At 39.5% G+C, this 13,458-nt stretch overlaps 1 pseudogene; it reads right to left on the reverse strand.

The window, feature by feature from the left end:
- Window positions 1-854: 854 nt before the first annotated feature.
- The window catches only part of LOC149990036 (ribosome biogenesis protein NSA2 homolog pseudogene), a 39,052-nt pseudogene continuing 26,448 nt past the window's right edge, over window positions 855-13,458 (reverse strand).

Consider the following 13,458-nt stretch of genomic DNA (forward strand, 5'->3'; position numbering starts at 1 on the left):
CAGTAGAACATGTAATATATCTTGGAGAAATGACTTCAAAATTAGTACTTATAAACTTACTTCAATCTTTTTCATGTCTGCAGAAGTATTTCATTTTATGGATGCAGCATAATTTGATTTAGCTGTCTTTCCTTGGGTGAAAATTTGTTTGATCCTGTCATATCATTTAGAAAAGTCATAGCATGCAAATTTTATGCATTCTTGTAAAGTTCAAACACATTACCTTTTGTTGGCAGGTACTACTTTGTAGGAGGAAGGCAAAGGAAAAATGGATTCAAGTTACTTAAGTTCAGAAGCATTCTAATTAGTAGATCTCTAATTGGTTTTCCTTTTTTTCTTTCACTTTTGCCCTAGGTCTGTTGATTAGTTACAATTGCTTTGTTAAAGCGCATCTGAAGACGTATTATTGACCTGGGGGAGGAGAACTTGGTTTTGGGGTTTGGTCTTACAAGATGTGAAAACAGCACCATCTAATAGAAATGTAATGGGAGCCACACATGAAACTTTATTTTCTAGTAGTCACACTGAAAAAAAGTAAAAAGAAGTTACGGCAGAGATCACAGTGAGGAGCGGAGTGCGGCCTTCTCCTCTGAGCTCCTCCGGGCCCTCCAGGCCCTCTGGCCTCTGGCCGGCGGGTGAGCTGGGGGGCCCGGGGACAGGCAGCAGACTCTGTGCTGCCAAGACCCAGAGCCCTCCCTGCGGTTGCCCACTGGCTGGGCCCAGGCTTTGAAGCAGCAGCAGCGAACATCTCCCCCCCAACCCCCTCCTCCATCTCCACGACCTGATGACGGTGGCCTCCGAGCCCGCATCCTGCCGTGCGGACCACTGGGTGTCCAGGTCTACCCCTGCAGGGCCTAAGGGAAGCGGCCTCCCTGGCCAGCCACCGAGGGCTGGACCGCACTGCCTTTGAGCACAGGGCGTGGCGGAGCCGGAAGAATGGCAGCCCCTGGAATGCCGCGGAGGGCCCTTAGGGCCTTCCCGGGCGGCGGAGAAGGCGAGTCTACTTGGACGAAAGCTTGCCCACCCTTAGGCCTTGGAACCGCGGGGATGCGGCACCTGGGGTGACCCTTATGCCCCAGTTGGACGAGACCACCTGGTCCTGACAACGATGGACAAAGCCCTTAACAGGCCCGGAAGGTGAGCGGAGCCCCAGTCAGCGACTGGTGGAATGTTAGCCGGACATCGTGCGGTTGGTCTTCGTTCTACTACAGACCTTGATTTCGGAAGAGAGAAATGGCAGAAGAACATACCACATTTGGCTGAATAGGAAGCGCCCACCACCCTTTGGGAAGATTTACTGGCCATTTGTAGAAGGCCTGTGTATATAATATGAAAAAGCTGCTCTCAACTTTCCCCCTAACCTTTGAGAAGAAAACTTTGCTACATCTAGGCCTTCTAGATGTAAAAAGGTTGCCAACGTATGATAAAGTAGAGTTAGGAAACCACACGTCTTGCAAATGCTCATTTAAAAAAAAAAAAGGCAAAAGAAATGTCTTCTGGAAATGACTTTCAAATGGAATCGTTAGAAATCACATGATCATAGCAATAGATGCAGAAAAAGCATTTGATAAAGTACAACACCCATTTATGATGAAAACACTCAGCAAAATGGGAATAGAGGGAGCATACCTTAACATAATCAAGGCTATATATGAGAAGCCTGAGGCCAACATCATACTCAATGGACAAAGACTAAAAGCATTCCCCCTGAATTCAGGAACTAGACAAGGTTGTCCACTCTCTCCACTCCTATTCAACATAGTGTTGGAAGTCCTAGACACAGCAATGAGACAAGAAAAAGAAATAAAAGGCATCCAAATTGGGAAAGAAAAAGTAAAACTATCATTATATGCAGATGACATGATAGTATACCAAGAAAATCCTATAAACTCAACTAAAAGACTACTCGATATAATAAGTGAATTTGGCAAAATAGCAGGGTACAAAATAAATATACAGAAATCTAAGGCATTTCTGTACACCAACAGTAAAATATCAGAGACAGAGACAAAAAAGAAAATACCATTTACTATAGCAACAAGAAAAATAAAGTACCTAGGAGTAAACTTAACCAAAGAGATAAAAGACCTGTACTCTGAAAATTACATAACATTGAAGAAAGAAATTAAGGAAGATACAAATAAATGGAAGCAAATACCATGTTCTTGGATGGGAAGAATCAACATCATCAAAATGGCCATACTACCCAAAGCAATTTACAGATTCAATGCAATCCCTATTAAAATACCAATGACATATTTCACAGACCTAGAACAAATACTCCATAAATTCATATGGAACCAAAAAAGACCCTGAATAGCAAAAGCAATCTTGAGACAGAAGAACACAGCAGGAGGAATCACAACACCAGATGTCAAACAATACTACAAAGCCACTGTGATCAAAACAGTCTGGTACTGGCATAAGAACAGACATATAGATCAGTGGAACAGAATAGAGAGTCCAGAAATAAACCCAGGCCTCTATGGTCAACTAATATTTGATAAAGGAGGAAGGAACATAAAATGGAGTGAGCAGAGCCTCTTTAACAAATGGTGCTGGGAGAACTGGATTGGGACTTGCAAAAAAATGAAACTAGACCACCAACTTACACCACACACGAGAATAAACTCAAGATGGATCAAAGACTTAAATGTAAGCCATAACACCATAAAAGTCCTAGAGGAAAACATAGGCAAGAAAATTTCAGATATCTCATGTAACAATTTCTTCATGGATACATCTAAAGCAAGAGAAATAAAGGAAAAAATAAACAAATGGGATTACATCAAACTAAAGAGTTTCTGCTCAGCAAAAGAAAACATCAGCAAGATGAAAAGGAAACCAACCATATGGGAAAACATATTTGCCAATGACATCACAGACAGGGGACTGATTTCCAAAATATATAAAGAGCTTATACAACTCAACATCAAGAAAATAAACAACCCAATTAAAAAATGGGCAAAGGACCTGAACAAACACTTCTCCAAAGAGGACATACAGGAGGTCCATAGACACATGAAAAAATGCTCAACAACATTAGCCATCAGGGAGATGCAAATAAAAAACCACAATGAGATATCATTTTACACCAGTCAGAATGGCCATCATCAACAAATCAACAAACAACAAGTGCTGGCGAGGATGTGGAGAAACAGGAACCCTACTGCACTGTTGGTGGGAATGCAGACTGGTGCAGCCACTATGGAAAACAGTATGGAATTTCCTCAAAAAACTAAAAATGGAACTGCCTTTTGAACCAGCGATTCCACGACTAGGATTATACCCGAAGAATCTTGAAACACCAATTCAAAAGAACGTAAGCATCCCTATGTTCATTGCAGCACTGTTTACAATAGCTAAGTACTGGAAACAACCTAAGTGCCTGTCTGTAGATGAGTGGATCAAAAAACTGTGGTACATTTACACAATGGAATACTATGTAGCAGAAAGAAAGAAGGAACTCCTGCCATTTGCAACAACATGGATGGAACTAGAGAGAATTATGCTTAGTGAAATAAGCCAGTCAAAGAAAGAAAAATACCATATGATATCACCTAATACAGGAAACTAAACAACAACACAAACAAAAGAACTAAATAGAACAAAGAGCAGAATAGCAGTCAATAGGGGGGAGGGGGAGGGAGAGAAGGGGGATAAGTAAGGGAAGGGTTTAGTCAAAGAACGTGTATAAATGAGTCATGGATACGGACAACGGGGAGGGATATGATTGCGGGAGAGGGGGTGGGCTGGGTGGGGGAGAGAAATGGAAAAATGGGACAAGTGTAATTGAAAAACCCAAAAAAAAAAAAAATTATTAAACAAAAAGAAAAGTAAAAAGAAATCAATTAGGTTAACTTTAATAATTGTATTTAAGCTGATATATCCAAAATATTTTATATGCAATCAACATAAGATTAATGAGATATTTAAAATTTTTAATACTGTCTTTGAAATCCAGTGTTTTACACTAACAGCGTAAATTCAATTCAGATGTTAATTTTTCAGTGATTAAAGAGAAATATAGTTCTTCCTAAATGATAAATTTATATTTAATGGAAACATTTTATACTATTTCAGTTTTTTAATTTAAATGTAAGTGAATTAAAATTAAGTGAAATAAAAATTCAGTTTCTCAGTCTGCACTAGCTCCATTGTGAGTGCTCGGTAGCCACCTGTGGCTAGTACTCATTGTATCAGAGAGGACAGCTTTAGACTGTAAGATTCATGAGACTTGAAACCAGGGTTCGATCTTCTGCCAAGGGAGTTCAACCTAACAGGGAATTTGATTATGAATAGCCCCACTCTGTTATTGCTTAAATGCCACTCAGGACTTTGCCTCTTGTGTCTCTCTCTTACCAGTGGTTATCTGGTCTGACCCTCCCACTGCAACTGGCCCCAGTCACCCTGCTGTAGTCTTCTCACCTGCACTAGGCTCTGCAGCTCTGCCCTGTGAGTCTATATCTTGCTCTGGTGCAGACTTCATTGTAGTTTGTTTCTCAGGCAATAATCCTGTGACATCCCCAAGGACCTTAAACTTGAAGATTAGCCTATTAAAGACTCTGAGAATTACTACAGCTAAGGCACTTGCTTTACGGTGCTTAACCCAATGTTTCCCAAATTTAGAAGACCTCAAGTTAAGCATCGTTCTGTCATTCAGACTGCAAAGGCCTTTGGACAATAATAGCCATGATTTCACTTCTGTCTCCCAAAACACAAGTTCTTTTAGTTCAGGCTAACTTGAAACCAAACAGGGCAAGAAATTCTGGAAAATGTAGTTTCTAGCTTCACTAGGTTGACTTTAGAACAACCCAACACAAGGTTCATCTCTGGGTGGTGATACCCAGGCCAACCATGAGCTTTCCACTAAAGGCAGCACCTAGTAACAAGGTACGATGTAGAAATGTCACAATTCTGTATTCTGACTCTTGGGGTCTTTAAGTAGATCCTCCATTTAGATTGTCACCACCACAAAGGAGTTTCTGATCCCACCTGTCACCTTGTTTTCTCTTTGTCATTGTATTGTTAAAGCTTGACATCTGGTTGCCTCCTTTTTGTAACAAAAAATTGTTCAGCAGTGATAACTTGCCCAAGCTCTAATCTAATCCTGTTGGTCCTAGTTGTTTAGTCTGGACCTAGAGAGGCTTGGGATTTCCAAGACTCCTGACAGTGGTTCGTGGCTAAATCCCAACCCCTTCCACAGCTATGACTATAGGGCTTTATCACCTCAGTTTCTGGGGAGGCCAGTCTTTCTTTAAGCTTACCCAATGAGTGTACCAACTTTGGTTTGTGTAGTAGCTTTGACATTGAAACCCTGGTATTATTAGTGATTTTTTCCTGTAGTTAGAACTAAGGAACAAAGGAGTATGAACTAAGTGGATTGATTTGAGGAACATTTGGAGCTGAGGAAAGTGTATGGATTTGGTGCCAACAGACTAACTTCCACATATGTATTATGGAAGTTAGGGAAACAAATAAACAAAAAATAAACAAAATGCAGGAACAATACTCAGCCTGGCTCTAGACCCACCCTTTAGATTATTAAGATATGAGTGAGAATTCAGGGGTGGGATTAGCCTTCTAATAGCAGAAGGTGAAGTAGGAAGGTTAAGGAGTAATATCTTGCTATCTTTCCAAGTAATTTGTACCTTCCTCACACACATTTTATTCAAACTAGACTAATGACTAGATTTGAATCACAATTCTAGCTTTTATTAGTATCACAATTTTGGATGCATCACTTAACCTCTCTAGTCTTAGTTTCTTTGTAGAAAATAAAAAGTTCTTACCTTTTGGCACTGTTGTAAATGTTAGATATTAGTACCAAAGCATCTGCAGTGCCAGGCTCCCAGTAGTTTGTGGCTAAGTTGAAGTCCTTATTGCACTGTCAAATTCTAGGGCCACATCCTTAGCTTGGCAAGTACTGAAACTTCATCACTCAATTTAAGGAAGCTTCTAAGACCTACAGCAACAAAAGTTAGTTCTGGCAGGTCTCTTGATTGTGTAGGCTTGTTTTTGTTGAATGTTCAGAGTCTGGAGTAGAATAAACTGCTCTAGTGAAACAAATAACAGAACTCAAAGCCCCATTTTGACATGAATACTCAAGACTTCATTTGAGCTAGTAAACCAAAGTCTAAGAATTAAATGTCATGATCTGGGGTCTCAGGACTTCCCATGTAAAAAACTCAACTATACTCAGAGTATTTCTCCCCACACTTAGCATGGATTGAGCAAAAGAGTCCCAGAGGACTTAATGACACTACAGTACCAACCCTAAAGGGTTACGTCTGGACTTCCTACAAGGAACTGGCTTAAGCCACTGTTTCCTCAAATTTTATTACAAGCAGCTGCACACAAATCCCACATACAAGATGCATGCTGCTGTGATCCTATATAAATTCTCTTATAGCAGCATTCTGGAGCTGAATTCTCCCATGTGGAAGAAATATCATTGCAACTGAACAACATCTGGATCCCAAAGGCTAAGAAAGAACCAGGCTCTGTAATAAATAGTCTACCATACCTATGTGGAACTTTGAGCATCTGTGTACCGTGTGCAAACTCACCCAGCCCTGACCAGTGTGGCTCATTTGGTTGGATGTCATCCTGCAAAGTGAAAGGTCACTGGTTCAATTCCTGGTCAGGGCACGTGCCTGGGTTGTGGGTTTGGTCCCCTGCTGGGGCACATGCAAAAGGCAACCAATTGATGTTTATCTCACGCATCAATGTTTCTCTTTTTCTTTCTCCCTCCTTTCCCCTCTCTCTAAAAATAAATAAATAAAACCTTAAAAAAAAAAAAAAAGCCTCAGTCAGTGTCAGGGTGACCTGTCCTCTGCCTTCAGAATCCAAATAAAAGTGGAATTCTTAACTTGGCCTGGAGAAACTCTGGCTTGATAATTTGGGCATCATCTAACACCTGCAGTACTGGGCAATTTCTCTAAAGGGATGATAGCAGAATGGCATTTATTCATGCCTAGTATTACTGCTTGATCTCATTGTCATTGAATTTTCAATTAATGCTAACTTTTTCTGCAGGACTATCAGAGGATTTTATTATAGGTGGATTGGCCATAAAATTATAAACTGTCATTTTTAGCTTTCAGTTACTCTTTTATGGTTGATACAATTAACTATAAAACAACTTAAAAATATATGACCTTCAAGTGATGGTGTATATGTCAGAAGGTTAGTAATAACTAATATCTAAAATATATATGTCTGTGGAAAATCTTTCAAATGAACACAGTTTCAATATCATGTTTAATAGATTTAAATTATATTCATTCTGGAACTAACAACAGCATTCTTGATAGGGGCTCACTATAAGATACTGTATTGGAAATTTGTAAATGAAGCAACTGTTTCTTATGATATGCATGATTTTCCTAGTTTGCATATTCATCCAGAGATTTCCTAATACAGTTCTTTCACCTGTCAATTTCTTCTCCAGTAATTTCAGTGATAGGGATGATAATGTTGGAACTACATTGTTTTCTCTGGAATCATGTTTTTTTTTTGTTGTTGTTTGTTTTTCAAATAAATGCAGAGAACATTTAGGACTCTGGAGTTGGTTCATCAGTACATGAAACTTATTTTGGGCATCTGTCAAATATACATAATTGTTCCAAGTTAAGGGTTTAATGTTATAAATGCATAATCTGCTATTGTAAGTTTTGCATAAGAAATTTGACCTAGCAAATAGGATTTTCCAGCATTTGAAAATTCCACTAGGTCTACATCAGCTATAAGTTTTAGATCAAGGTGAACTATTCATTTCTGGCTTTTCAATGGTAAGAAATTTGTAAGAAATTTTCCATAACAAAAATTTAAGGTTCTGGAACATTCTGTTTTCTCATTCTAAAGCAAGGTCTATTGACCTGGTTTAATCTGTCTTCCCATTGTCTGATGATGATTCTGTTGACAAAATCAATAGAAATTATCAGGTTAAGTAGTAGGGCTCTTTCCTTTCTTTCTCTAAATAAAATTATAGTGTACTTGTCAGACTTCAAAGATATGATGGAACATGATATAAGTGTTCCCTAGATAATTGTACTGTGGAAAATAAAAGGTCTAGACAATCAAAGGTAAGAGCCAGAAATATTTTGAACCCAAAATGGATAGGGATATTTTTATAATGTAGGTAGTAGCTAGAAACGGATGGGAAGGAACTCCAGGCATAGCCTAGAATTGGGCTGGCCTGGCAGAGGGTGGCAAATTTATTCTTTGGGTATTCTAGAGGGAACAGGCTCTGAGGCAGGAGCCTGCCATTCTTCCAAAACTGTGTAGCTTTTGTATCTTATGATGTTTCAGTTTATAAACTAACTCTATTGAAATAAGATAATTAAAACTAACAGGGGGGAAATGCTAGGAGAACCCGGGTGTTAGAGTTTCACCTTAATTGATAGGCTTAAGTAATTAAAGTTGTATCTAAACAGAGTTTTGCCTTAATTATAGGCCTAAGTGACTAATTCATGTGGAAAGCTATTATTCCAAAACTTCACAGTGTTGTAAGGACTCCTTTCCTTTATCACCAAACCTTTGCCTCTGGAATTCTGCCTAGAGGGTGGAGGCAGGCAACGGGACCCCAATTTCTGTTTGGTAACATGGAACAACGCTCCAACCCACTGAGCAACATGGCCAGGGCTGATGTTATCCTCTTGAGCCTCATCACTTAGATCAAATTATGTTCCCACACAAACATATTTATTGATTACCCATTGCCCTCAAGATGAAACCCAAACTTGGTCTGACATCAGGGTATATACCATTATTGTGAGCATTATATAAGATAACATAAATTGATTCATTAATTCACTCATTCTGTATAGATTTATTGACATCTTGCTGGCCCATTCCTTGTGCTAAACTTTAGGCATACATAGAGTTCATGGTTCCTGCCCACCAAGCAAAGTGTTCACTTTTTACAGAGGGAGAGAGATGAGCAAAACATTGTTCCCAATACAATGTGGTAAGGATGTAATAAAAGTTAACTGAGGATACTGTGGCAGTTCAGAGGAAAGATACCAGCTTTTCTAACTTAACTCCCATTACTTCTTTATTCAAACTCTCTGTGCTACATCAATCTATTTGCAGTTCTCCTAAACACTATGCACACTCCCACCTCTCTGACTTTGATAATACTGTGTTTTTCACACTCCAGCTCTCCATTTTCTGTTTATTCAGTCAACCAACATGGACTGAAAGTGCCTTGCATGCTAGAACCTGTGTGCTATGTGCTCTGCTCTCAGTATTGCCAATGGGAGAAGCACAGCCCTGCCCTTACACAGCTGGCAGTGCTGCCTTTCCCAGCCTTTCCCTCCCCCTCTCCACCCTCCTCCCCGGACCACTCACTCAGCCATGTGAACTCTTTCTTCCTGAGCGCCAGTAAACTTACTGTCTGTCACACATCAAATCTTATAGTTATGGGCAGATCAATCAGTATTTACTAGTTGATTGTGCGTAGTAATAGAAGATGCAAGTATCATGGGGGTAATGAAAATTTTAGATTACTTAAAAACTCTGTTTTTATTCCTTTAGTTGAATGATGGTTGTCAATACTTGTGAGACTCAGCCTTCTCATCTGTTAATGAGTGGAATGAACTGGAAATTTAAGTTCTCTTTCAAGTATGCAATTAAATATTTTTTAATCTACAATTTTTGTATGGAGTTAATAAACTAGATTGAATTTCTTTCCTTTTTATTTTTAACGCTCATGGGGAAGAGCAAGGGGAAGGAGGCCAAGGTGGATGAGAAAGAAGATGAAAAAAAGGAGAAGCAGCAAGGGCTCCATCAGGAAGAGGGTTGGGAACTTACTGAAAAAAGAGACTATTTCCTTTTCAGGGTTTTCTTTTTCGTATTCCTCATGTCATATCCTGATAAACAGCTGTATTTGTAGAAGCTCCCAGTCAAGATGGCAGCATTGGTAAATGCAGTACTTAGAACTTCCCACAACCATATCAGAATTACAGAATGAAGAAGCCACATGGAGACTAGTGAGAGGGGCAGAGACTTGGGATGGGCTGGTACCAAGCCCATGTGTGGCAGATAAAAATGGGAGAAATATGATGGCTGCTGAGGTCCCCTTGAGCAAGGAGGGGTCCCAGTCTAACACCAGAACATCCAGCCCAAGGCTCCAGTGCTGGGAAGAGAAGTCCCCATAACTTCTAGCTGTGAAAATGAGTCAGAATTGTGGCAAGTGAAAACATAGGGCTGTGGGAGTCCAAGGCGTTCCTCTTATATGGTCCATGCAGGGACATACTAGGACTCACTCACTCTGAGCTCCCATGCTTGGACAGCAACTCTAAAGGTGTCTGGGACACTGGGGGTGGGGGTAGGGACTGAATTGTCTGGCTTCAGGTTAAGAGCTGGAGGGGCAGCTTTCTCCCAGACTGAAGTACTGGCTGAATTCATTGTTCCGTTTTGAGCCCTCTTTCCACAGAGCCAGCAGGTGGGTGCTATATCTGAGTCTCCATTAACCTGGCTATCACTGTTATCCCTGCCTTGGTGATTCCCTGAGACTCACCCCTCTCCAACTTGCCGGCCCACCTGAACTGTTTCCAGTGGTTTTCATACAAATGGCCTCTCTTGGATTATGCTTTGGACTTCCCTAAAATCTCTCAGACAAGCAGCATCTGGCCTCAGCATACCCCATATCTCTTGCCAAGTGGCCCCAGCCATGGCACTAGTGGCAGCCAGCCCCAGTTTATAGCTTAGCCTCTCCTAGGCATCTCTAAACCCAGCACAAGTATCAGCCATCTGCAGATCTCTGTAGCTCATGCTACAGTGGCTGACTTTGCACCTCTCAGGAGGCCCCAGAGCCAGGGTACCCAGTGGACAGCTTCAGATCATGCCAGATCACAATTCAACCACCTCCATGAGCAACACACTCAAAGGGTTAACTCAGTGGGCATTTAAACCCCACTGAAGCAAGTCCTACTCCACAGGGTTGGCCTCTGCAGAGCAGTTCCTCCACAGTAGTCACAGTTGGTCCTCTAAATCAATTGGTCTTGGGTGACATGCCAACAGCAATCAAGGCTCAGCTGCAACAGGACAGTGCACATAGCTGACACAGGGATGTATCTTGGAGCACTTAGTTCAGTTGACAGGGAAGGCTGTACACTGGGCCCTACAGAACACCTGCTATATAAGGTCACTATACCAAGCCCAGGAGATGTAGAAGCTCTACCTAGTACATAGAAACCAACACAGAGAGGCTGCCAAAATTAGAAGACAAAGAAACATGCCCCATACAAAAGAACAGGAGAAGTCTCCAGAAAAAAAATGAAATGAAATGGAGGCAAGCAAACAACCAGGTACAGAATGAGAAACAATGGTTATAAGGATGCCCAAAGAAATTTGTGAGAACTTCAGCATAAAAAAGGACATAAAAACCATACAAAGGGACCAGTCAGAAATTAAGGATACACTAACTAGCATGAAGAATAATTTACAGGGATTCAACAATAGAGCAGACAAAGCTGAGAATCAAATCAGTTATTTGGAATATAAGGAAGCAGCAAAAACCCAATCAGAAATGCAAGAAGAAAAAGAATCTGAAAAAAGGAAGATAGTTTAAGGACCCTCTAGAACAATTTCAAGCATACCAACATTCACATCATGGGAATGCTGGAAGGAAAACATAGAGAAGAAATTGAAAACCTATTTTAAAAAAATAATGACAGAAAACTTTCCCAACCTGGTGAAGGAAATAGATACACAAGTTCAGGAAGCACAGAGAGTCCCAAACAACATGAACCTGAAGAGGACCACACCAAGACACATCATAATTAAAATGCAAAAGGTAAAAGGCAAAGAGAGTATTTTCAAAGTAGCAAAAGAAAAGCAGTTATTTACCTACAAGGGAGCTCCCATAAGGCCATTGGCTGATTTCTCAACAGAAACTTTGCAGGGTAGAAGGAAGTGGCAAGAAATATTCAAAGTGATTGAGAAAACAAGGGCCTACAACCAAGATTACTGTACCCAGCAAAGCTATCATTTAGAATTGAAGGATAGATAAAGAGCTTCCCAAATCAAGGAAAAGCTAAAGGAGTTAATCACCACCAAACCAGCACAGTATTACAAAAAATGTTAAAGGGTCATGTTAAAGAATAAATAGAAAAAGAAGATTTAAAAAAATGAATAATAAAATGGCAATAAATACACATCTATCAACAATTACTTTATTTTTTTTTGATAGTTCATTTTTTATTTGCATTTTATAATACATGTGAGATTGATTTTTATACGTTAATTAGCTATTCAAAAATGCTATTCTATGATTGGTTGGTACATATTAGTATTTTCTGTTTTTCTATTTCAACATTTTTCCTTAATCTTTTTTTTTTTTTTTGGTTTTTCAATTACAGTTGTCCCCTTTTTCCCCTAATTTCTCTCCCCCACCCAACCCACCCCCTCAACAATTACTTTAAATGCAAATGAATTAAATCCTTTAATTGAAAGATATATGGTGAATGCATGGATAACACAACAAGACACACACATAAGCTGTCTACAAGTCTCACTTCAGATTGAAAGGCATACAGACTGAAAATAAAGGGATGGAAAAAGATATTTCATGAAAATGGAAATCGAACTAAGATAGCTGGGTTACCAATACTTATACCATACAAAATGGACTTTAAAACAAAGGCTGTAACAAGAGATAAAGAAGAACCCAGAAACTCTACTGGGTATTGATCCAAAGGAACCCAAAACAATAAATCTAAAAGACTTATATATCCATATATTTAGTGCAACATTATTTACAAAAGCCAGGATATGAAAGCAACTTAAGTGCCCATCAATAGATGACTATATAAAGAAGTGGTGCATATATACAGTGGAATATGACTCAGCCATTTAAAAAAAATGAAACCTTGCCATCTGCAACAACATGGATGGACCTAGAGGATATTGTGTTGAATGAAATAAGTCAGACAGAGAAAGACAAATGCCAGATGATTTTACTTATATGTGGAACCTAAAAAACAAAATAAACCAACAAGCAGAACAGAAACAAATTCATAGATACAGAGAACATTTTTATGGTTATCAGATGGGAGAGGGGTTGGGGAATGGGTGAAGAAGATGAAGGATTAAGAAATAAAATTGGTAGTTAAAGAATAGTCATAGGGAATACAGGTACTAATATTGTAATGACTATATGGTGTCAGATGGGTACTAGATTTATTGGGATGATCACTTCATATGTTATATAAATGTTTAATCATCTAAAAGTAAAATAATATTGTATGTCAATGGTAATTTAAAATTAAAAATAAAAACAATGGACTTCCGGCCAAGATGGAGGCTTAGACGGACACGCTAGGTCTCCCTCTACAACTAGAGAGGAATACAACTACTTCAAAACAAAGGATAACTAGAAATTCCAGAAAATAAAACTACACGGAAGCCCAACATATGAAGTTATAAACCAGCGGTGCCATTTGGGCAGGT

Source organism: Furipterus horrens, unplaced genomic scaffold, assembly GCF_987537825.1.
Source record: "Furipterus horrens unplaced genomic scaffold, mFurHor1.1.pri manual_scaffold_36, whole genome shotgun sequence".
NCBI classification, from domain to species: domain Eukaryota; kingdom Metazoa; phylum Chordata; class Mammalia; order Chiroptera; family Furipteridae; genus Furipterus; species Furipterus horrens.